The sequence below is a fragment of the Symphalangus syndactylus genome, chromosome 19, assembly GCF_028878055.3.
Source record: "Symphalangus syndactylus isolate Jambi chromosome 19, NHGRI_mSymSyn1-v2.1_pri, whole genome shotgun sequence".
NCBI classification, from domain to species: domain Eukaryota; kingdom Metazoa; phylum Chordata; class Mammalia; order Primates; family Hylobatidae; genus Symphalangus; species Symphalangus syndactylus.
The window spans coordinates 79,042,264-79,064,033 of NC_072434.2; the positions used below are offsets into that span (position 1 = coordinate 79,042,264).

Genomic DNA, 21,770 nt, shown 5'->3' on the forward strand with positions numbered 1-21,770 from the left:
CAAGTTTATTTGATATCTTACTTTTCCCTCATGCTCCTCCAGAATAATTCTGAAATATGTATTAAAAGTCCATGACACAGCAGATAGCCATCTGGCCTCTGAGCCCTGTGTGTGTGCGCGTGTGTGTGCATGCATGCGTGTGTATATGTGAGTGCACACGTGTGTGTTTGAACACATTGAGATGGAAGGAAGAATAGAGCGAGTGAGTTGTATTTCCAAAGATGTGCAGTGTCTCAGTTCTGACGTGGTCACAACTTTGTGGGGCTGGAGGAGTGCATTACCCTACCGGTGACATCTTAAGCCAGGATTCCCTTTCACCCACTGCAGACAGAGCATAAAAATATGGGCAGGCAACTTTCCCAAACAGGAAGAGGCAATTCACTGTCATGGACAATGTCGTCTATTGAAATAAAAACAAACTGGCGGTGGGAAGGTTGAACTTAACTGAACGTCTTTACCCCGGGTACTTGGAAGGGCAACAGTGCCAAGGTACCTCTGGGAAACCTAGAGGGCCAAGGTGACATCTCACATCCACCCACAGGTGAAGTTCTCCTATTCCTCCCCAGGAGGCTCTGGGGCCAGCCCAGCAGCTGACATCCCCAGGCCCAGGCGGGACCCTCTCCAACAGACCCCCTCCCTGTCATCCCTCACCCATCCCACCCCCCTTCCTTCCACAGCCACTGAGGCTCCTTATCCACTCTTCAACCAGCCTTATTTTCAAGCTACCCAAAAATAACAACATTTGATACGATGGCTTGGAAAGCTTTGGCTGGGGTCATGTTTCCAAATTCTTGACTCAAGTATTGTAAATGAGAACTACTTTTTTTTTTTTCCAGTCAGGCTATTTTTTCCCTCTTTTTTTTCTCTCTTGAGATGTTGGGCGAACCCCAACCAAGGAATCAGTGCTTAATGGGTCACAGGGTATAAATAGTAGTGTTGAGACCATAACAGAAGGCTCTTTGTACTATCATGCAACTGAACCTAAAAAAAAAAAAAAAGCTTCCAAACAGACCAGCATGGGGCTCTGTGGGGGCGTCTAGCATTGCTGAGCACAAGCTATATTCTATATTTGTCCACTCCGACATTCCACTACTGATATCTATTTATGGCTTTGCCATGTACACAGGATACCCTATTCATTAAATATGTGCTCAAAAATGTCAGTCCGTATATATTTTTGTGCTGCTCATAGTTCACAGACATACACTAAGCAAATCCAGTGTGATCTGGATCACCGGGCTCATGCTCTCAGCCCCTAGCTCTGTGGTCCTTGTTCTTGTTCACATGCAGCAAGGTTTTCTCATCCATAAAATGGGGATAAATGTGCCTGTTCCCTAGAAGTTGGCTCTAAGTGATATGTGGCACTGCTTTGAAAATTAAGAGACAAAAATCTGTGAGCTTCTTTCGCTTTGAGGCACTCTTTAAATATGAGCTATTATCCTAATTAAACTAAGTTTTCATCATGGGGTCAGTTTCCTGATGAAGTTAAATGGGATGATCCAAAGTCTCTATTAATTTGCTACCAGTCATTGTATTTGGAGACCCTGGGGGATCCTGAAAATTGATTAATTATGACAGGCCTGATGGTATATTTCTGGGTGATTATGGCAAGCCTTGGATGGTATTATTAGGGATGCCCATTTTTATGTGACAGTGAAATTCACAGGCTTTAACAGAAATACCATTATCCCACTAGCAGGGACCAGGCTGAAGGGCATGTGACTTAGCAGCTGACAAGTGCAATAATTCTCAGAATTTTGTGGCCCAGAATTTGCGCTGGCTACTAAGAACCGGGAGTTTAGAAACAGAAAGTTCAGGTTACAAGCCTACTGGGCAGGAACTCAAACTCCTGGTTCTGGCAACAGGTCCCGGGCACTCGGGGGTGGGCCAAGGTTCTGACCATTCAGTGTCCTATGTTCAAATTGTGAGACTGTAAGCAAAAAGAAAAAAAATTATTGGAAGAGTTCTCTTACCTTTTGGAGACAGCAAAATAAAAATCTCCTTTGGCAAAGAGCCTCTTTCTTCTGTGGGCTCTCCTACAGGGCAGCATTGACCTCTGGTCTGCCATGACCCCACCTCTCCAGGTGCCCACACATCCATTTTCCAGTGTGTGTTTGTGTGTTTGTGTGCGCGCACGTGCGTGTGCACCGTGGGAGGTGGGGGAAGGAGGGAGTATATTCTTGTTCAAATTGCCAGATTAACCAGAAAATTAGCAGGAAGACAAGGCAGCAAAGTAAAAACTGTTCCGTACAGTAGAGGTTCTTCATAGATCATTCGACCTATTAATGAAGTTACCATTTCAGCAGCGGGTATTTGAGTTGAGTTGCCAGGGGAGAGAAGGAAAGAAGGGTATAGGCAACTTTGCTTAGTCCTCAAACTCACACAGAACATGGAGATCTACATTCTTAATAATACCAGGGATCGTGCACTGAGCATTTCCAAGGCAGCAGACACAGTACTACACACTTTACATAGCTCATCTCATTCAATATGTACAAAGTCCCTATGAGACTGGTACTAGCTTATGCCCAGTCTACAAAGGGAACAGAGACTCAGAAACTAACTTGTCCAGGATTAAATAGTGAATCACGTTGTGGACACATAATTCAAATCCATTTTTTTTTTTAATGCCCAAACCTGGGCTGCTCGCAACCTTGCTAAGCTTCATTCCTTTTCCTGCACCTCTCCCTAAGCCTACAGCAATGCATCTAGGACTCAGGGATATCTCTGGGTGGGGGTAGAGGTGAAGTCAGGCAGAAGTGTCAGGGATGAAATGTCACAGTGCTATTATAGACCTAAGGACTGGCCCTAGAGGAGGAGGCTCCCATACCCTTGGCTCCTTTCCAAGCTGGTAGAGCCTGGCAGTCATGCTAGAGAGACAGGGGGAACATCTAAGCTGCTGAATGGAGCTCAAGTCTCCACCATCAGGGAAAGTTCTTCTCTCAGGGCCTTCCTTGCTTTCTCCTTGCACCCAATCTGTCCGCAGGAAGCAGAATTGCTGGAGAGCTTGCCTTTACTTGCCGTTGGTGCTTAAAAGAATAGTATCTGGCCCACAGCCAGGAACCTCTGCGGGGAGATGTGAGCTTACTCTCTGGAGTGCTCTCTCTCTCTATGGCATCAATTGATGAAAATAAAATCTGCATTTCGTGACATTACTATATACCCATGAAATAGGACTTAAAAGGGTCCTGATTGGTGAAAATAAAAATGAGCCAGTTCTTGTCTGCTCAATTTTACCCTTCAATTCAAAAAGCCTGTGCTCTGTATCGTAGCCTCTCAGAGGCCACACCAGATTCCCGTAGGGTCTGCTCAGCCTCCTCAAACTGCTGTGACAACAGCCCTGGATTCTTGGATACACTGACACATGTTTCCAACCCTCAATCCTGCCACCTTCTGGTTTTGCTCCTCCTGCTGAGAATTCCGAAGGGAAGAGCTCTGAGTTCTTGACCCTCTTCAATCCCAGTTCAACACAACATCCCTTTGGTTAATTTCTGGGAAAATATCCCAAGCGGTTGTTTCAGATAGTTTTCTTGGACTTACTGCTTCTGTCTTGAGTTCTGAAAGTCTGTGTATCTGTGCCCTCCTGTGTAGGCTGGGAGCTTCTTGAGGGCCTGGCTTCTTTCTTTTTGCCCTGGCACCCAGCATAGTGCCTGGTGCATGTGAATCATAAATCACGCGTGTCGAATGCGTGAGTCAGTGGAGGAATGAATGGAAAAGCACTGCTTGGACAGCACAAATACAAAAATGGATCTACAGACTACATAACCAAAAGACTCCTCTACACATACATCCTGAGCACCAAGGAAACTTCTGTTTGGGCTGCTGACCATGAAATCTACTCTGTTTAGTTCCTGTGTTCATCTTCGTCCTCCAGTCTGGACTCTCAGTCTCCTCGACCCAGAACTCGGCCCCAGCTCTGCTCAGCCTGACCTGGACCCTCGGCAACCTGATCCATTTCCTGTCTGATGTTCTTTAACATCACCCACTACCACTCTTGCCCAACCCTGGAGGTAGGGGGAGGAGAGGAAGATCTTCTTCTGCCTTGCGGCATGTCCCAGCATAACAGCAAGTCATTCTTATATGCTCATCTAGGCATTTAGACTTCTTCCAAGACTGGGTGGTGCTTCCATTCTCATAAATGACCCATGTTTGCAACCTTGGAGTCATTGTTGAAGCCCCCTTCTTGTCCATGCCCTTAAACAGGTCAGATTCTGAGTCGTATCAGCCCCTTCTTTGAAATGTCTCATCTGCTCCTTCTCTGCTGCCATCTTGGTCCAGTTGCTCAGAACTGGGTTATCTTACTGGCCTGTTGGCAGCCTTAACCCTATCCCCGCCTTGTTCCAGGGTCAGCTGCCTGACTTGCCACTGTCATCATGGGCCACACTGAATTCTTGGCCCCTCCCTGTGCGTGAGTTTCTAGGCCCCTGGAAGTTTCATCTTATCCTATTTACTTCCCATCAGGTAGACAGTCCTTCATGCTTCCCAAAATGTAGGATGCTAATTTCTGTCTCTTTGTCCCGCCGCTCATGTCCCTCCTCTCAGGTCTCACTTGAGTCTGTCTTCTCCATGAAAACTTCCTTTTCCCTTTCGCTCCCCTCTGTAACCACCATGCACCCCTAATCCAAATCCTACCGCTCCACACCTGCGTGAGTCCTATCTACACTGGATTCATAATTGAGTGTGCATTTAGCTTGAAATTGCCAAATAGCTCTAAGTTCTTTGGGAACAGAATATGAATCTTAACTTGTGTTTCTCGCGGTACCTGCTGGAGAGAAGAACTTACATATTATGCGTGTGTTCATGATTGACTAACCTTTGCTGAAGAAAACTGGAGAAAGTGTTAGTTCAGAAACATTATACATATTTTGCTTGGGAAAAATGAGGGCTTGCAATGGGGATTTTGTTGACATTGGCTGCTGCTGCTACTTTCATTTCTGCTTTTTCTTTCTCCTTCTCTCTCTCCTTTTCCTTCGTGTTCATCAAATCTCTCTCTCTCTCTCTCTCTCCAGTCCTTTTGCTGTAGGCTATAAGACTGTTGGATCATAATAACAATCTAAAATCTCCAGTACCACACACATAGGAGGCACACAATAAATGTTTGTCAAATGACTTAATCCATGAAATATTTTGTATCTAGAATCCTTAAAATCCCATAGCAGTGGCTGGGCGCGGGGTTCACGCCTGTAATCCCAGCACTTTGGGAGGCCAAGGGCGGGCAGATCACAAGGTCAGAAGTTTGAGACCAGCCTGGTCAACATGGTGAAACTCCGTCTCTACTAAAGATACAAAAAATTAGCTGGGCATCATGGCATGTGCCTGTAATCCCAGATACTCAGGAGGCTGAGGCAGGACAATTGCTTGAACGTGGGAGGTGGAGGTTGCAGTGAGCCAAGATTGTGCCATTGCACTCCAGCCTGGGCGACAGGGTGAGACTCCGTCTCAAAAAAAAAAAAAAAAAAAAATCCCATAGTGGTTAAGCCAAATACCTCCTTTGTTTTTAATTCCTAAACCCAGACCTTTCAATGTTTGAGTATCCTAAGGACTACATCCATTTCTATGTGTTTCTGTATTCGCTCCTCTTTCTTCCACTTCTATTCTGCCCTATCCAATTTTCTGCTATCATCTTAACAGCGATTATTTGGCTTTCAAAACATCCTCTCATGAAATAAAGTTCCATGATTATTAATTGCAATTGTTGGACATTATCATATTTGCTATAGCAAGAGATAATCCATGAAGATTAATCAGTGTGAAATGTGCAATTTATGAAATGACCTTTATATACCCTAAGGAAAAAATATTAACACATTAATAGGAGATGAGTTTGCTGGTGCATTTGTTACTAGACTCTCCAAAGGTGATCACACATATTTCTAGAAATCACCTTGCCTTCGGAATTGGAGCCCCAGATTCAAGGTATGTGTGGTCTCTGATGTTTCCCCTAAACCACACTGTATTGAATTTGAGTAATCAACCTGCATGTACAACGGGGCTGTCAATGAGAGTTAATTAGTAATGTCACATGGCAGGACATTGCATGTTGTTGAATCACATTACTACCTGCCACAGTAGAACTGAGGGACCTATGTGAGTGCCCCTTGAGAAAACCTAAATAAAAATCAGAAAGAGGAAATAGAAATATTCCATTGACTATTTAGGTCCATGCATAGATAGTATGTATTTTAAAACTAAATAATTTATGTTTTCTTTGTGATAGCAATTCCACATTTTATTCAGCATAGCAATCATGACAATTGATTCATAAAAGCAAAATTGCCTAATCAATGGACTAGAAATACAGTCACTGTGAATATAAATTCTTTCCTCTTGTAACGATCCCAAGCTAATCGTTTCAGCTCTTCTGGCTCGTTTTCCTGATTAAACCAGGAGAATAAAGACAACAGTAACATGTGACTCCTACATTAGCAAGCTAAGCATGAAGAATGAGTATAAACCAGTCTGTAAGCAAAGGGGTTTGGGGGATTTGTATAATCCATTCCATGGCATGTCTTAACTAATATTCCCTGTACTGATAGGGCCAAAAAAAAAATGTAACTCTCAAATAGCAGGAAGAAGAAAATGGGATTAGAGTTAGATCAGCTTCACTTTATATATAATTTAAAGCAAGTCGCTCGGCTTTGCCTCAGTTTTCTGTTCTGTAAAAGTGTTTCTTAGAGGCAGTTATGAGGATTAAATGAGCCGACAGAGGCAAAACAGCTTTGTAAACCATAAAGCATTTTGTTCGGAGTCAACAGGATGACTTTTACCCCGCGCACAATTTAGAATTATGTACCTGTTGAGGTAACAACGCCCTCGTTTAATCCCAGCAATGTTTGGTCCCCAGTTGCCTCTTTCACTTGCCCAGAGTGATACTGAGGCCACAAAAAGCTCTGCTGTTTTTTTTTTTTTTTTTTTTTTTTTTTTTCTCATGGTCTTTTTCAGTTCCAACGTGGTACGCAGGTACCTGGCATGTGTCTGCTCAGAGAGTGGATGGCCCTTTTTCAAAGACTGATGGGAACACTTGGTGTACGAGGCGGCGCTGGGGCCGCCCACACCAACAGGCCGTGCACTCCCATCTCACTGTGCATGAGGAACTGATGTGCTTTTCGGCAAGGCTGCATCACCCTCCCTCCCTCGGCTTTCTGTGTGACGTGCCTGTGCCAGAGACTGCAGTGGCAGCACAGTAAAGAGGGAAGAGGCCTAGACAGAGGACGGGGTGGAGGAGGCATTTTACAACTTGTTAAGATGTGAGTCTTCCCACCTCAGTTGTTGATTTTTTAAACAAAAACAAACTACAGATCAAAATCTCAAAGAACCCCCTCTTCTGGGCTGCCCCAACTTGTCTCTAAGCCACCTTCCTCCTTCATTCTTTGTCCCTGCCAAGCCACTAATCAGAACAGCGTGAATCATGCACCTCAGCTCTGGGTGGCTCCCAGCAACATCCCAAATCCCGCAGTTGTAAAGCCAGATGCAAGGAGTTTAATCCTGTTGAGGTGAGCACTCCCTCAGTGTCAGAGGGAGGGGCAAACAGATCAGGGACAAGGACATCTGAAGTGAGCACATGTCCACCAGCCACGACCCCACTCCACTGTGCTGTACTGATACTGCCCTGATATCCACGCAGGGAGCACCCTTCTTTCCAGGCAGCCCTGCTTTGGAGGCTGATGTGGAGTACTAAGTTTATCTCCCAACATCCAGTCCATTCCTCAGCCACTGTGCAGCAACCATTTATTGTGGTGGGACTGATCCTACTAGCAGTTGCAGGGAAAGACTCCTAACTAGATGCCAGTCAGGGCAATCCCATGCCTTTGCCCTGGGATTGGTTAGGGCATGGGCAGACCTGAGCCAATCCGAGCAGAGCTTTTCCTTGCCCACAATGATGATGTTGGGACTGAGTCAATCAGAGGGAAGCTTGGGACTTGTTCTAGAAGGAGTGCTCTGCCCTCTTTCCTCTTGGATGTGAAAGAGAAAGTGCATCGTCTTGTAAGCAGGAGGGAAGCCTGCCTGAAGATAGTATCAACATAGTGAAGGTACCGACACAAGAATCAGAGAGAGAAGATGTTTAAACCTTAAGCAAGTCAGACCTAGGACCTACCAGACTGTAGATTTTATTAGTTCCCAGAGCCATTAAGTTCCCTTTATAGTTTAAGCCTATTTGGGTAGGATTTTCTGTGATTTTTGCCCTTGAAAGCATCACAACTGGTAGAGGCGTCATTGTCTGGGGATGGAAAAGGTAACTTGGAAAGTGGCCATGATGGTTAATGTTATGTGTCAACTTGGCTAGGCTATGGTGCCCAGTTGGCCAAACACCAGTCTAGATGTTGCCTTGAAAGTATTTTAAAATGTAATATTTAGATCAGTAGACTTCAAGTAAAGCAAATTACCCTTCATAATGTAGATGGGCCTCATCCAATCAGCTGAAGACCTTTAAAACAAAGACTGAGGTTTCCTGAAGAAGAAGGAATGGGACCTCCAGTTTACAGCATAAATGTCCTGCCTGAGTTTCTAGCCTGCAGATTTTCAGACTGAAGACTGCAGCATGAACTCCACAACAAAATTCCAGCATGCTGGCCTGCTCTACAGGTGTTAGACTTTCCAGTCTCCATAATCACATCAGCCAGTTCCTTAAAATCGGTCTCTCTTTTTCTCTATCCTATTGGTTCTGTTTATTAGTCAGGCTCTGGAGAGCCCTGACTTATACAGTGGCACCAAACTTGTTTACTAGGAAGGGACAGGCACTGGTTCAACTGATTTGGTGGCAAAATCTGATTTGGGAGATGATGGGTTGGCATGAGATGCAGCATCCTAAGCTCCAAGAGTCTCAGACACAGTCCAGAAAGTGGTTGATATCATGGAGCCCAAGATGAGGCAGCAGAGACTCAACAGGAAGGCATGGTGTGGTGACAGAGAACCTGGACAGAACGCCATCCCCTAGGAGATGCTGGGAAGAAAACCAGGCAAGCAGCAGAGTCCTCTTCACTGTACTGGGGCTCATGATAGATCTCCAGTCCTAGAAGAGACCTCAGGTTGTGGGGACCAGGCAACCAAATAGAGCTTAGGCATGGGCCAAGGCACAGTCCTGTCCCATGGACTTGCCCAACATGGGTCCAGAGAGGGAAGAAGTAGCTGAGGGGTGTGATCTAGGGGCCTGGAGCCACCTAGAAGCCTTTCCTAAGGACAGTAGCCCTGGGGCTTGGCAGGGAAGGAAACCCAGGGAGCCACAAGGGAACTCAGAGCTACAAGATGATTTTGGGACTGGAAGAGGCCCCTCAAAAGTCCACTTCACGCTTGGATTAGCCTGGGGACTGGGGCGGATGTGAGCCTTCATGGTGGGACCTGGGAGCCCAAAGCAAAGGAGTTTCAGTGTCTCTTCCTCTACGAACCCATCCCTCTTGCTACCTCTTTCCTGGCAGAGTGACTATATCTTCCCTATGCCCCCATGGTGTCTTATAAACGCATTTATTATGGCTCAAGGAAGACAAAGCAGGTAGGCCATAGCTCCCATCTTAGCAATCTTACATTGAATCTTGACCACACATCGAAATGAGACACTCATTTGTATAGGCCCCCAATTAGTAGCAGAGGTATTTCCAGTCTCTTGTCAGATATGCCCAAAGGAACCAGCTTCCTTCTGTTTCTATATTCAGACTTTGTCTCTGGTGGCCTTTCTATGAGGACTAAAGTAAAGGGCAGCTAGCCTACCAGGTCTTCCCAGCCTTGCTAGGAGGAAGGCTGTGGTCTCTTCTGGTGCCTTTGACCTCCTGGCTCCCGCTGTGGACCTCATGGCAAACTTGAGCAGAGCATTTCTGCAAGGCAGTGCAGAAACGTGACCCAGTGACTTATAACTGCACCAAAGCCATGAGAACCAGCTCATAGAAAAGGCGGTATCCTCAGGACAAGCTTAGGATTCGGAAGAACTGTGTTGGATACATATTTCAGGTGGTCAGAGAAGAGTTCATCAGTTGTCTTGATATTTGTAAAAATGTTGTATAAGAAAAGCAGGTTCCCAACTTCATTACTAAAGCAAAGCTCAGGTAGAAAATCCCAAGTTAGACAATAAAAGTCAGCATTTTTATGTTACCTAAGAGTTTTCGGAGTGTTTTCATGCTCATAATTCTATAATATAAGCATTAGTGTTCCCTCCATAGCTAGGGTGTGATGAGTGATATATATATTTAGTTAATTTAGCATAAAACTGACCTTAGTCCTTGCTGCTAGGGAGAGACAGAACCAAAACTAAAGCAGCCTTAAAATTCTCTAAACCAACCCCTCTGTGACTCCTAGAACATGGTGCCCTTTCTTGCTTCTCTTCCCCATAGCCAAAAAGGGACCAGAGCTCCCCACAGTGGGGCTTGTAGGAGCCTGAACAGAGCAGAGGCATGCAGACTTGCAATTGAAGACTTAGAGCAGAGTCTGCAGAGCACGAACAGGACAGAGGACCAGAAATCCATTACCACTGGAAGTAGTGGGGAGGGGTTCCACCAAGTAGGGGTCTGGAGAGGGGTCTCTGAAGCTTGAGGGTGTTAAATAGGCATTTAAAGAAGATTGGCCAGACGCTGTGGTTCACACCTGTAATCCCAGCACTTTGGGAGGCCGAGGCAGGTGGATTGCTTTGAGTTCAGGAGTTCAAGACCAGCCTGGGCAACATGGCAAAAACCCGTCTCCACTAAAAATACAAAACTTAGCCAGGTGTGGTGGCATATGCCTATGGTCCCAGCTACTCAGGAGGCTGAGGCTGGAGAATCGCTTAAACCCAGGAGGCAGAGGCTGCAGTGAGCCAAGATCATGCCACTGCACTCCAGCCTGGACGACAGAGCAAGTCTCCATCTGGTAAAAAAAAGAACAAAACAATAACAACAACAAAAAAAACTATCAAATGAACTCTATCCACAGAAGACCTGAGTGGGAAGGCTGTGTGAGAGGAAGAGCAGGTGAGGTTAAGTCACCTTCCCAGAACTCTGATGCTTCCTGCTTTGGGATAAATAATAAGACCCCACATATATTATATCACAGACTCAAGGAGACTTTGCACATTGCTTCATTTAACCCTCACAATGAATTTAAGAAACAGGTACTATTATTATTCCCATCCTACAGATGAGGACACTGAGGTTTAGAGACATCAAGGAACTTATCCATTGTCAGGTGGGATAATCCTTACCTCTGTTTGGAGGACTGTATTAGGACATGATGATTGGAGTCACGTGATATGATTAATGTCTGCTTCATAATCAGGTCTCACATACCCTGATTGCTCCTATCTGATTCTTTCTGACAATCTCTTAAAGAACAAAACGTAGGCCAGGCGCTGTGGCTCACGCCTGTAATCCCAGCACTTTGGGAGGCTGAGGCAGGTGGATCATGAGGTCAGGAGATCGAGACCATCCTGGCTAACATGGTGAAACCCTATCTCTACGAAAAATACAAAAAATTAGCCAAGCGTGGTGGCAGGCGCCTGTAGTCCCAGCTACTCGGGAGGCTGAGACAGGAGAATGGCGTGAACCCGGGAGGCAGAGCTTGCAGTGAGCCGAGATCGTGCCACTGAACTCCAGCCTGGGTGACAAAGCAAGACTCCATCTCAAAAAAAAAAGATAAATAAAAGAACAAAATGTATTTCCAAGGACACACAGCTAAGCTATGGTGGAGCTGGGATTTGAAAGCAGTCAGGCCTTTAACCGTGACACTGTTCTATGTCCACTTAGCAGAATCTTTCAAAACACAAAGAACTGCTGCTAACATGCTCCTAAGACCACCCAAGGAGCTGTTAAGTGAGTCTGGCCCTACCCACACCGCCCTCTGTCTCTTCCCATGCCAGAAGGTGGAAGACCATAGTGACTGATCAGATGGCAGCAGCACCCACCTGTGACCCAGCAATCAGAATCAAGTCCCACCACTGTTGCAGGCTGAGCCTGAGCAAAGCAGTCACCATCCTATGCCACAAGGAGAACTGCTTCCTGCCTACTTTCTCCTGCTTTAGCTTAAATCCCCCTAAACTCTGCACCTGTAAAAGCATCTCAAGACACATCACCCTTCTGATTGGGATTCTGATGTGGTTAGTTAACATACACCCTCTGACTGCTTCTTTCTGTTTTTTTTTTAGTCCAGGTCTGTCTGTGCGGACCCTCTGTCCTGGCTGAACAACATTTGTGGGGTCCCTGTGTTTGCTCAACATCCCAAAGCCCCCTTAATTTTAGATCCGTTGAGCTCTGCTCTTTCTCTATCCTGCCTGGCCAGCCCCACCTCATGGCTGCTACCCTCAGCATTCTCTCCCGAGGTAGACTGATTGGGTTTCCACTGTATCTTATAAATACATTGTTATGGCTCTTTTCTTATTTTCTATTACTTCTCACCATATTTCCCTTGTTGAGATTAGAAACTAAATTCATTCCTTTAACAAATATTTACAGCACACATGATCATGACAGTGGGTATACTAGTCCGTTCTCTCATTGCCACAGAGAACCACCTGAGACTGGATAATTTATAAATAAAAGAGGTTTAATTGGCTCACAGTTCTGTAGGCTGTACAGGCAGCATGGCTGGGGAGGCCTCAGGAAACTTACAATCACAGCAGAAGGCAAAGAGGAAGCAGGCATATCTTACATGGCGGGAGCACAAGGAAGAGAGAGACAAGAGGGAGGTGCTACACACTTTCAAACAACCAGATCTTGTGAGAACTCTATCACGAGAACAGCAAGGGGGATGGTGCTAAACCATCAGAAACCATCCCCCATGATCCAATCACCTCCCACCAGGCACCACTTCCAACACTGTGAATTACAATTCAACATGAGATTTAGGTGGGGACACAGAGCCATACCATATCAGTGGGGGTCACTTCGCCCTTCCTCATAGAGTTTACACTCTATGGCAGCAGTCCCCAACCTTTTTGGCACCAGGGACTAGTTTCATGGAAGACAATTTCTCCATGGACCTGACAGGGAAGGAGTTAATGGTTTGGGCATGAAACTGTTCCACCTCAGATCATCTGGCATTAGACTCTCATAAGGAGTGCACAACCCAGATCTTTTGCATATGCATTTCACAACAGGGTTCATGCTTCTACGAGAATCTAATGCTGTGGCTGATCTGACAGGAGGTGGAGCTCAGGAGGGAATGCTCGCTCACCCACCGCTCACCTCCTGCTGTATGGCCTGGTTCCTAACAGGCCATGGACCCATATTGGGCTGTGGCCTGGGGGTTGGGAATCCCTGCACTACCGCATGCAGGGCCTAGGGTCTGGAGAGACAAAAACTTACAAATTAGTAAATAATATATAACATCTGATGAGACAAAGTACTAGGAAGAAAAATAAAAGAGGAACAGAGACTATAGAATGTGGAGTAGCTTAGCATGGATAATTTTATATCAAATGTGTATCAAATATATTATGATAGCTGAATAACGGCCCCCCAAGATGTCTCTGTCCTAATCTTCTGAACCTGTGAATATATGAAGTCACATTGTAAAAGGGATTTTGCAGATGTGATTAAATTAACCATTTTGAGATGACATTATCCTAGAACTGCTTAGCTGGGCCCCATATAATTACAAGGATCCTCGTAAGGAGGCAGGAAGAGCAGTGATGATGGAAGCAGGAAGCTGGAGTGATGCAAGGAAGGGACCACAAGCCCAGAAATGCAGGTGGCCTCTAGAAACTGAAAAGGCAAGGAAGTGGCATCTCCCCCGAAGCCTCCCAAGGAAACCAGCCCTGCCGACATCTTAGTTTTAGATCATGGCATCTAGAACTGTAAGATAATCATTTGGTGTACTTTTAATCCACTAAGTTTGTGGGACGTTGTTATAGGAGCAAGAGGATGCTAATATAGGGTGCTCAGGGAAGATCAGGGGACTGATCAGGGAAGATCACTCATCAGGGGACCTTGGCATAGAGACCTGAAGGAAATAAGGGAATGAGCTCTGCATACATCTGAGGGAAGAGCATTCCAAGCAGAGAAGAGCAAATGCAAAGGCCATGAGGTGGGAGCATGCTTAGCAAGGTCAAGAAATACCAGGAAGCTGGCGTGGCTAGCATGAACAAGGATACGAGCCATGTCTGGGAAATAGCATGGCCTTGATGGCCATTGTAAAGACTTTGGATTTGACTCTGAAGGAGACAGAAAGGCAACAAAAGGATTTGAGCAAAGGAGAAACAAGATCAGATGAATATTTTTAAGGTTTATTCTGGCCAATGAACTGAGAATAAGTTGCAGAGGACAAGGGCAGAAACTGGAGGAACAGTCTGGAAGACTCTGCAACACCCTAGACAAGAGATGATGGTGGTGTCTAGTAGGTAGTGAGATGTGGTCAGATTCTGAGTATATTTTGAAGGTAGAACCAAGAGGATTTGCTGATAGATTGGATGGAGAGTGGCTGAGAAAAAATCCAAGTGAAAGACCACTCTAAGGTCTATGGCCTAAACAACCAGAAGATGGAACTGCCATTTTGTAAAATGGGAAAGACTGAAAGGAGACTGTGGTGCGGTGGTGTGGGGGGAAGGTCTGAGGGAGATCAGAAGTTCAACTTCAGACATAAAAATGTGAGATGTCAATTAGATATTCAAGCGAACAACTGAGTAGGTAGCTGGATATACAAGGCTGGCACTCAAGGACGGAGGTCTAGGCTACAGAAATAAATCTGAGAGTCAGCATATAATGTTAAAACCATATTTCTGGATGCGATTGCAGGGAGTAAGTGTAGACAGAGAGAGAGAAAAAAAAACCATCTGAGGACTAAGCTTAGGGGCACTCCAACAAATGAGATGATGAGGAAGCAGTGAAAGAATAGCCAGTGAGGTGGCAGAATGAAGAAAGTGGTTTCTGGAAGCAAACTGAAGATACTGTTTCTTAATACTTTTATATTTAAGGTTAGAAAGAGGTGAAGCTGGAAGTCAAGAGTAAGCAGTCTGACCCCAGAGGCCATATTATTTACCATGAGATATATGTGTGGAGTGAAAGAGTAAGTGAACCAATGAATGAATAAGTGAATGAATGAATGGCTATGACCAGATGTTGGTTCCTTCATGTAATTTTTCCTCTCCAATCTCTCAACTCTTGCACATGCCATCTCTTTTCCTTTTTTATTTGTTTGTTTAACAATAAATATTGTTATTTATTTTAAAGTGTTTGTAGACATGGTGTCTCACTATGTTGCCCAGGCTGGTCTCAAGTGATCTTCCCACCTTGGCCTCCCAAAGTGCTAAGATTACAGGTGTGAACCACCACTTCCAGCGTCTTTTCCTTCTTAACTGCTTACAATTTATCTTGTTCACGAAGAGTTTCAACCTGACTAATTCCATCCATGTCCTCAACCCCTCAGCAAACATGGCCTAGATGAAAGACCTCTGGCTTGGTCTGGTCATTCCTTGAGACTCAGCTCAGCCAATATTTGTTACTGAGACCTTGAATCAGTTCCTTCCAGTGCTACAAATTTGTGGCTGACAAACCCAACTCTTCATGACCTCTGAAGACTTATTCATGAATCCAGTGGCTCCTGTGTAAAGAAATATGATTTACAAGAAAATTAAATGATTTTTTACAAACAACTTTTTTACCAAGGTCAAAATCCAATGAAGATGCTCTTATTTCCCATTATACATCATTTTTATTGATTCCTTAACAAACCTTAACAAAAATGAAATATGTTCAAACGTATTTTTAACCCACTCATCCCCAGCTGCTATTAGCCACACATATACCATCCTTGCTTTTAAAGTCATAAATGGAGTGAGGTAGACCATATTTTCGTGGTTCATAGGCAGGCTGAGCCTTGAGTAAATGAATCTGAGCATAGGGTGTTTCAAGAAAAATATGCATATTCTTTCTTTGTGATATTTTAATTTTAGTTCCAATAAAACTATACATCCTCCAAGGTGATGATAACTTCGGGAATCTTCTGGTACTGTGATTGAAACCCAGTTAGTACTCTAGGTACAAGACATTGGCCTGAGGCAATGCATTTTCTGTGATGACAGCAGGGGGAGCCCCTTCTCTCCAGTGTTTCAAAGCGATTTGCTATTACTCTGTTTAATATAATAACTGAAAGTCTCTATTTTGGGTGGTAGGCACTCACTGTGCCCAGTCACCTAATGATGCCCTGTATGACAGCACCTTCTCATGTCTGGGTGATAAATGAAAAACCAGAAACCTGTCATAGAGATTACCTAATTTGATATTTTAGCCCCCTCTGAGGCAAGTACATCATATATATATATATATATATATATATATATATATATATGTATATATATATATATATATGTATATATATATATATATATATTTTTTTTTTTTTTTCTTTTAAGACAGGGTCTCACTTTGTCGCCCAGGATGGAGTGCAGTGTGGTGATCTCGGCTCATTGCAACCTTCGCTTCCCAGGTTCAAGTGATTCTCCTGCCTCAGCCTCCCAAGTAGCTGGGATTACATGCATGCACCACGGCGCCCAGCTAATTTTTGTATATTTAGTAGAGACAGGGTTTCACCATGTTGGCCAGGCTGGTCTCAAACTCCTGACCTCAGGTGATCCACCCATCTCGGCCTCCCAAAGTCCTGGGATTACAGGCATGAGCCACTGTGCCTGGCCTATATTTTTTTTTAATAATTGCAAAACAGACACAAAAGCTAATTGAATTACCTGAGATGACTGCACAAGGCCCAAGAACATCTGGAGATTTCTGACCTTTATTCTAGTGGTTTTATCTGGGGGCAGAACTGGACAATTCTGAGGTGTTTTCAGAAAACCTTGAATTTGCGTCTCTCAGCATAGTTCCCTCTCAAAGGTCTTTGTGAAGGAGCAGAGCCACTGAAATTGCATTGCTGCTGTGTCAAGACAAACAGCCACAGGAAAAGAGCAAGAATAATTTCCTAGGAATTGCATTTCAACCCGAAAAAGCTTCCAGATTCCTCAGTAACATATATAAAGAGTAGAGTGCATTGCATGATTTCCATCTCAAGCTTCTAAATGGTTTTTGTCCTTATTATCTAGAAAGAAAAATACGTTGGTGAAGGAAGTCTTTGGGTAGGATTGTGTCCAGGAATTCACAAGCCTGAAGCAAGGCTTTATTTTTTTTAGCCTCCTATCCATTCACCTGTTCATTCACTTTTAAATAATGACTAAAACTATTATACAATACTTATTCCACAATCTAGTTGCTACTTCTGGTAGCCAACACCCTGCCCCCCCAACTCCAAGGCTGGTGATGGAGAAATAGTTTAATGTCAGTTTTTAAAGTGACAGGGGTCATGCTGTTCATTTTTTGAGAAAATACTGCAGAGTATTAAAGGGAATAATTAATAAAAATTAGCAGTTAACTAATTGGGTAGAACCTCAGGTGCACAACAATGCTATGATCAAAGAAAAACTTTTTTCTTCAAATTTAAATAAAAGTTTCTTGATAGAAAGTAAACTCATTTTCAGGCAGTCAGTTGTTAACAGTACTCTGGGCAGTTCCCATAGGGGCATGTCCTGAGGTTTGCTTAATAAATACATTTTTATTAGCATGCACCATCCATTAGTGCTAACACAGATGCTTCTTCAACATGCGTGTTTACTTCACCAGCACGGAACATTTGGCTTATTATAGCTGCAGCCAAAAAAAAAAAAAAAAAAAAAAAAAAAAAAAGCAGCATCATGATTTCCAAAAAGGGAGTGACATTTGATTTGGGGCAGCTCTTGTCATGCGCCATCTCCAACTTACAAAATCCACCCAGTACAGCCCGGCCCGCGTCAGGGACCCTTGCAGGCGGCAGCCACGGCTGCTGCTGACGCGCGTTTGATCTTTTCTGGGCCACCGAGGGCTCGCCACACCCCTGCTCTGGCGCGCACGTTCCTCGCTCGGCCTCGCCCAGCAGGAGCCAGACCTTTTACTTTATTTGGTTCACCACGCGGTCTCCGCTCCAGAGAGCGCGCCGCCGGCGGCGCACGCGGGCCCTCGCGCGCACTCGCACATTCTTCCCCGGGAACGCGGGCGGGGGGCGCGGGGAGGTGGCAGGGCTCGGGCCGCGGTCCCTCTAATTATAGCCTAGCAGCTGGCGCGCAGGCTTGGCCTGGCGCTCGGGGCCAGGACTGGGCGGCGGAGCAGAGGGGCAGGGCGCACGGGGCCGTTTCCCGTTTCCGGGCCCGCGCCCCGCCCCGCCCCGCCCTGTCCCGTCCCGTCCCGTCGGGTACCGCCCCGCCCGGGGTCGCGCGGCTCCACGTGCGCAGAGCCGGGCGCGCGAGACTGCGCTGCTCCAGCCCGGGAAAAGTTCTAGAATAGAGGCGCGGCGCAAGTCAGGGGGCCGCCTTGGAAACCGCGGCAAGGGCTCCTCGTGGGCTCCAGGCTGTTGGAGAGTGAGGGAGCCTCCTCCCCTTTCCTTCCCGTGGAGTAAACAGGGCTTGGCAGGGCTGGAGGCTTTCTTCCTTTTAAAAAGTGCCATTCTGATCAACGATACAAAGTGAAAAAATAAATTTTTTAAAAAAGAAAGGAGAAGTTACAATTTGACCATTCTGACCAGCCTCTTTGTTCCAACTGGCCTCTTGATTTGTATAAAGATAATAGGGTCCGGCGGCCCCTTTGATGCATGAATTGCACGCTGGGCATAATGAATTAATTGTGCGAAAGCACTTTGGACTTCGGACCGTGTTCCTATGTTAGAATTTTACTGTGGTTTGTAAGATAAACTGGAAGCTAACAAACTCGCGGTTAACGCTTGTCGATACGTGTCTTGAACCAAGCAAAGTGACATTTCCTACCTGTGGCTTTGACTTTAAGCTGCACAAAAGATAGGAGCTAGCCTCTCAGCTGTTCAAAGCCTAGAATGAGATGCCTGCTTAGTAGGTGTTAAATTATAACAGCAACAACCCATATGGTGCTTATTAGGAGAATAGTATTCCAAAACTTCTCTAATGACTGTGACCCTCCTGTGAAATTCTGATTTCAATTGTATATGGGGTACAATAAATCTTTATCTTTTATCACCAGAAAAGCTAATTGAACTGCTGTTTGCAGGCAGAAATAACAAAATGGGGGTAATGGGCTCTTAGCCTGGGCTAAGGCTCTCAACAGCTTTTTTCTGTTTTGCAGCTCACACATACAGTCGGCTCAGGCAGACGGCCCAAGCCAAGCCTGTGCCAAAGAAATGCTGATTTAGTCTGACCCAGACAATCTCTACTCCCACATGTCACTTCTCTGCAGAACTCTTACTAGTATGGCAAATACTTTAAAAATCATACAATAAAAGAAGGCAAAACCTCAGTAATTTGAGGTTCACTTTTAATAAACTCTTTCCATGCATTAAAATAAATTGAGGCCCTTAGCTCTGGCGCGAAATGTTGTTTCTGGGTTTTTAATCCCCCCACCCCCGGAGGCATAGCCACATACGCAATTCAAAGTACTGTATTTGAACTAGTATAGGAAAGATATTTTCTATAGATATTGGAGATAAATTTGCAATGACTTAAATATTTATCTGCTAAAGTTGCTGAGTGCCTCCACAACAAAACCGAACTCATTTTTTGTGCACAATGGGCATCTGAATGCTACCTGATGGTGATGATATAGAAATACTAATTGCTAAGTAAAAGTGGTAAGTGATGTGTTCTACAGATTATGTAATGTAGCTCATTTCCCCCAAAATGTAAACTATATTTAGAAATATTCAAATGTGACATTATTACCCTATACAGGATGTCTTATCTCAGCATCAAGGGCGTCTGCAGAGCTGCTGGAGGAGGTTCTTTAGATTACGCAATCTAACTTCTGACAGCCCATTCAAAGGATGAGAACCGGTGCTTTGAAGCTCTCAATTTAAACTAGGAATCCTGTAGTCTAGTCTCTAGACTTATCTGACCTAGGCAGAAATCATCTCCTAGAGGCTTTTCATGGCTGATTTTGTGACGTTTTGCTTGCACTGAAGATTAATTATTCCATGTTTTGAGTTACTGTTATACAGTGCCATTCTATGTATTTTCCAAATAAATGTTTGTCTTACAGAAGAAACTGTTTATACCATTCTAATAGGGTTGTTTAATAAGGAAATTTTACTCAGTTGGTTTTTGGATTAAAAATGAAGTTTTTGTCTAAATGATTTGTCTAAATGATTTTTTTGTCTAAATGAAGTTTTGTCTAAATGAAGTTTTGTCTAAATGTCTAAATGATTCTCAATAATGATCTGTCTATGGTATAGTTACTTTTTGCCCTGAAATACCTTTTCTGTGGGTTGTATGGATTGTTTTATGTTGTGCCAGGCAGATGTGCACAATTTTCTGATAAAAACCCGTGCAAATACAGACTTCATATTCTATAATCTTTAAAGAGACAAGTTACACTTCAAATCAACCAATCAGAGAGCTGTTTCAAATCAAGCATTTTAGGTTAAGTTGTATTGACATGGGGGGGAGCAGATGACACACCTAATGAGTTTAAACAATGTTCACTGTTAAATTAGGTATAAATTAATGTAAAGATAACTAGGGGTAGTGTGGGTATCCCTGACAAATTATGGATTTATCTGAGGATTAATGGCGGAATCCACAGATAATCCATAAATCTACCCATTTTCTATCTTCTAACCGCTTAACAAGTAATTTATAAATGTCTATTTGTGTGCCTTTTAAGTTACAGTGAGGGGTTCAGACATACTAAGGAAAATGCAGACTGTCAAGAGAAACAGCAACAAGGGATCTATAGAGTTTGTAATCTGGAAAGTCACACCCGTAATTTTTATTTGATTGTAGTACCATTGCTGTCAGAGGCCTAACCAGTGGCACTGAAGGAGTTAAAACAGTCCCCACCCCCACTCCCGATTTCTAGAACCCCAGATGATAAATTGGGTAAATATGTATTCCATTCATTGGTGCATCTGACCTTGGTCTGTGACAGAGGAAAGGCGTGTCTTCTCATACTGTTCCCTATGAACAAAAGGCAAGCAAATGAGGGTGACTCAGGACTTCTCGTGGCCTACACACAACTGAACATTTTTCTGAATGATTCCACGTATACACTTAGGAATCAGGAAGAGAAACACTTTACTCTTCACTAACCAAATAAAACCATCTATAAATCATATGCAAAACAACTTTGAGTAAAGAGGGACTTAAAAGTCTCGGAATTAAAAAAGGATTTCCATAGTTTCCTTTTAACTCTCCCCCAACTCCCCTTTGGGGAATAAACAAAGACATCTGCCACATCAAGAGTCTGGTTTGTTTTCTTAACTGAAAACGAAATGCAGTCATTAAAGTGTATCTTTGGGAAGAGGTTTTGAAATGTTGAAAATTACTTCTACAAGCTGCAATATTTTCAATTTCACTAAAAATAAAATTTGGCATTTTTGTTAGAAAAAAACTGAATAGTTCATCCTATTTCTTTTAACCTAGTTATTACATGAAAAATTGTTTCTCATTTGTAACTTGCTAAGAATATGGTTTCTTGAAAACAACCTTAAATGGACTACTAATAATGAAAAACTATTAAAATATATATAGTGATGGGCCCCTCCTAGTTACTGGACCACCCCTAGTGTAAATATATTCAAGTACACATTCACTGTTGCTGTTTAATTTAAAACATATAGTAACTCTATGTATATCCTAGCCTCCAACTCTTTATAAGTTTCACAACTTCCTTTCATAGAGAAGTCTGCCAAGCCATTAATCAATAAAAAGAGTAAAAGCTGCAATATCTAGGAAATTTCTTACTATATGAGAGTAGCCAGTAAAATGTGTCTCAGTGCTTTCTACCTTTTATCTGTTTATAAATTTAGGTTTCAGGATATCAATAAAGCTCATACATGGC

The 21,770-nt window shown here is 43.9% G+C and overlaps 1 pseudogene; it reads left to right on the forward strand.

The window, feature by feature from the left end:
- The first annotated feature begins 11,138 nt into the window (after positions 1-11,138).
- On the forward strand, positions 11,139-11,266 carry LOC129459070 (uncharacterized; annotated as a pseudogene).
- The last annotated feature ends 10,504 nt before the right edge of the window (positions 11,267-21,770 follow it).